Here is a 5000-nt window from a genome sequence, read left to right on the forward strand (position 1 = left end):
CTGCTAGGTCAGTTCATTCGCCTGCTAGGTCAGTTCATCCGGCCCGCTAGGTCAGTTCATCCGGACCGCTAGGTCAGTTCATCCGGACCGCTAGGTCAGTTCATCCGGCCTGCTAGGTCAGTTCATCCGGCCCGCTAGGTCAGTTCATCCGGCCCGCTAGGTCAGTTCATCCGGCCCGCTAGGTCAGTTCATTCGGCCTACTAGGTCAGTTCATCCGGCCCGCTAGGTCAGTTCATCCGGCCAGCTAGGTCAGTTCATCCGGCCCGCTAGGTCAGTTCATCCGCCTGCTAGGTCAGTTCATCCGGCCCGCTAGGTCAGTTCATCCACCTGCTAGGTCAGTTCATCCGGCCAGCTAGGTCAGTTCATCCGGCCCACCTCAGCACTGTACGCGTAAAAAATAAACAAATGAATAAATAAGTAATCTATTATTTTTCTGAAATATTTTGGTAAGTGAATATGTTTGTAGTCTTTGTTTGATTGTATTTTGTGTATTGGTAAATAGATATGTAGATTATCTTTATGTTTTCGTGTATTCACTATATTATCGTGAACTAAATATTTATACTGACCGTGCTCGTCATTTGCTTAGTTATCTGGCCTCGAGGAAGGGTTAGTCAAATATTCTGTCAAAATTCTAATCAACTGCAGCGGCTAAAGCCTCGGTCACACACACACGCGACCCAAGTGAATTCATTTGAGTAGAAACGGCTTCATTTACATGTCCTTATTTTCCAAATCCCCAAATATCAAATCACCTTTGCGTCATATGTTGAGAAGCCGAATGACAAACTAAGAGGAATTAAACCTATACGAATACTAGACACATTGTTCAATTGCCCTTAGTGAAGTCTAGAATACTGTACTGTAGGCGAAGTCGTCCTGCATCGTTTCAAATTCACAACATTTGACGAGAATCGTGATAATGTGACTGGGGGATACTCGTGATAATGTGACTGGGGGATACTCGTGATAATGTGACTGGGGGCTTAAGGCATCTTGCGTTCCGCATTGGCGCGTTGGTTTCGAGCTCGCCTTCTAAACACGAAGGTCTGGGCGAACGCACCCAATGGCTACCGGGGACATCCACTGGCCATAGATATCCGAGCACAAAGGGCTAAGGTGTTGGCTTCGGCCATAGCTCGGTGACCTCTGACATGAGTTATCTTGATCTCTCTCTCTTGCTATCAAAAATAAATAAATAGATAGATGAATAAATAGAAAAATAAATAAATAAATAAATAAATAAATAAATAAATAAATAAATAAATAAATAAATAAATAAATAAATAAATAAATAAGCAAACAAATAAATAAATGGATGAATAAATAAATGAATGAATAAACAAATGAATGAATGAATGAATGAATGAATGAATGAATGAATGGATGAATGAATGAATGAATGAATAAACAAACATGTGAGGACGGAACCTTTATTAGTACGACGTTTCGCTTTTTAGAGCTTTACCAAGTACATGGATAAGAACTACTGTGCCTACAGCAGAAAAGACCGCACACTCGCCCGGGATCGACGTTTGTGGAAGAGAAGTCTGCAGGAAAATGAAAATATAGTCGTGTATGAAAAGGGGCTATTGCCACTGGAATTTTTGGGGGATATCTATTAGATCTATTTATTATTATCTATATTGTTATAGTTTTTATTTTGTTTTTGTTTATTTGTCATTACTATATTTTTTTCTCGCATCCGACGTAGTTATGCACCGAAAGGTCTCCTTTCGGCATGCTCCGCCTTTGTAATCCTTTGTCTTGTGTCGTGGCTCAGGAGGCTTGGGGTTCGAGTCTTGCATCAATATTTGTGAAGGGACTTTTTTATATTTATTAATCAAAATCTCAACCAACAAAATTAGTAAAAGAGGTGGAGGTTAAGTGGTAGGAACAGTCAGAAAAGAGGAAAGATTTCTAGTGTTAGGTAAATTGATATGAGAGGATGCAGTAGGAGAGAGAGAGATGAAATTAATTCCATTAGGAGAGAAAGTTAGAAGTTAAATTAATTTCAGTAGGAGGGAAAGTGTATGTAGATGTTTGTGAGTACAGTCGTGTTCCTTGTTTACAGTGTGTTTGTATGTGTGTGTCACGCGGTGAGGGTTACTGACTCTATACGGGTGTACATGCAACGGATTATATTTAGTGCATAGTAGTGGTACACATATCTGAGAATAATAAGAAAGGTCAGGGGAACGAAGGGAGCTCATCGGAGCTAAAGAGAGGTTAAAGAGGGGAAGGGAGCGGTTGTCTGCGTCCAGGTCACTTGTTCACGGGGAACGGACAAAATGTCCCCGGACAAAATGTCCTGAAATCTGCACCCCCGGAACAAAATTTCCACAATATTTAGGACAAAATGTCCCCATTTTTTTCAACAAATATTGATTTTTATCAAATGTTTATACATTTTGAGCACATCTGAGGACCTTTAGTCCTATATTCCTTGTTCACAGCCGACGACCAAATGCGAAAGGGGAAGAAATAGGACAAAGAGTCATTTTTTTTACTGTTAATTGACAAAACCACGAGGGAAAAGGGTGTGGAGGGCTACTAGGGATATCTTTCCAATATTGTGTTTGCAAGAGAAAGCAAAGGAACTAGGTAGGTTCGGAGTGTAACAAGTACTACATTGGGAAAATAGCACGCGACCTGAAAACCCGGATCCGAGAACATTGGTATGATGTCCGCCATGATGTTAGCAGCAACCACCCAATGGATGGGGAATAGGTAGAGCAACTGCTCCACGATCCCGATATAATCCTGAGAAAATGTTTGGAAGCAGACATCACCCAAGGACCCAACAGAATCGAATAAGATAGGGGCATGTATAGTATTTCATTCCACCTGGTCCCTTTGCTTTCAGTTGCAAAGAAAATACTGGAAAGCAATCCCTAGTTACCCTTCCACAACTTTTTTCTCTCATAATTTTGGGATCCAACATGTTTAATATTCCACCCCACCTGATTCCTTTGCTCCCAATTGCAAACAAAATATTAGAAATGTATCCTCAGTTGCCCACCACATTTATTTTTCCTCTCATGATTTTATTCATCATCAATGGAACAATGATCCCTCGTCCTATTTTTTTCCCTTTCGACATTTGATCCTCGGTGGTGAACAAATGTCCTATACACGGACTTTTGCTCCCTCTCCTGCCCTTGGTTCGAGTGACCTCCCCCTCGTTCCTCTTGATCATAGTATTTATTCTAAGATATGTGTACCGAGGCTATGTGTACTTGATAAAGCTGCAATAACAATCGGAAGTCATACTAATAAAGGATCCGTCCTCATTTGTGGTGTTTCTTTAGATTTGCTAATTACATACCTCTCTCTCTCTCTCTCTCTCTCTCTCTCTCTCTCTCTCTCTCTCTCTCTCTCTCTCTCTCTCTCTCTCTCTCTCTCTCTCTCTCTCTCTCTCTATCTATCTATTCCCTTCTCTTTCTCTCTGGCACAAGAAACGATCGAACTCTCGGCTAAATCCTCCTCCTCTTCCCACCTTCGTCGCTCCTGCACGAGGATGACAATAGATTTCAGACCAATGACGCGAAGATCACTGTTCTTTGCCCGAAGCAGTGATAGAAGAGAAGAAGGGAAGGAGAGAAGGGCGGGAGGGTACAGATACAGAGCAAAAGACAATACGGGAAGGAGAGAGAGAGAGAGATTGTTTCAGTTAAAGGATTTGCACACGATGGAAAATGAATGAGTGGGTCTTCCTTGGGTGAATAAAATCATCTGGCGACACGGGGAATTAATGTTTCAGACAACACACACACACACACACGCGCGCGCGCGCGCGGCTGAAAATATTTCAGAATCACTGTGCTGCGAGTCGTTACTCCAGCTCTCGTGGGCGGGGAGTTGGTTGTGTGAGTGCGTGTAGTCAGAGTACTACCCATTGATCGGTCATATATGAACTCTGAGCTCTCTTCCGGGAGGGAAATAGCTGAGGATCATGAGTCCAACACGTGATCCAAAGACCATTGTGAATTGTGAATCACACACACACACACACACGCGCGCGCGCGCGCGCGGCTGAAATAATTTTAGTATCGCTGCGCTGTGAGTTGTTACTCCAGCTCTCGTGGGCGGGGAGTTGGTTGTGTGAGTGCGCGTAGTCACAGTACTACCCATAGATCGGTCATATATGAACTCTGAGCTCTCTTCCGGGAGGGAAATAGCTGAGGATCATGAGTCCAACACGTGATCCAAAGACCATTGTGAATTGTGAATCACACACACACACACACACACACACACACACACACACACACACACACACACACACACACACACACACACACACACACACACACACACACACACACACACACACACACGGCTGAAATAATTTCAGTATCACTGCGCTGCGAGTTATTACTCCAACTCTCGTGGGCGGGGAGTTGGTTGTGTGCGTACGTGTAAAATCACAGCATTACCCATAGATCGGTCATATATGAGCTCTGAGCTCTCTTCCGGGATGGAAATAGCTGTCACAGTTCATTTGAGTAAATATCGACTTCGGTTATAATATTCTACTTTTCAAATCTCCAAATATCAAATTATCTTCCCGTCGTATATATCAAATCTGAATGAAGAACTAATAGATTATAAACTTATACGAATGTTAGACATACTACTGAAATTTTCATAGAGAAGTCTAGATTTTTGTAAGCGAAGTCATATTCTAGTTATTCGAATGGAGGTTGGAGGTAGGATGTCGGAGGTAAAATAGCCCAGTGTGATACACTATAACAGGTGTTTCGTTCTCGTGTTGTCTTCTTTGCCACAAACCGCCCGTGTGGTGAGAGTCTTTGTGAAGGCCGTGGGTGAACTTGGTCCATTAATGGCCCTCTTTATCTCGTTCGTAGCCACTGTGATCAGACTTTCTCTCCTGCTGTCTTTTTCCGCGATGTGCTTTAGAATCTCGCACCGCGGTGGTCGACTGGCCTTTTATCAAAAACCTTTTTCTTCGTGGATGACAATCAACTTTCCACCGT

Source organism: Oratosquilla oratoria, chromosome 6 (assembly GCF_046742065.1).
Source record: "Oratosquilla oratoria isolate Oo_2021 chromosome 6, ASM4674206v1, whole genome shotgun sequence".
Classification (NCBI taxonomy): Eukaryota; Metazoa; Arthropoda; class Malacostraca; order Stomatopoda; family Squillidae; genus Oratosquilla; species Oratosquilla oratoria.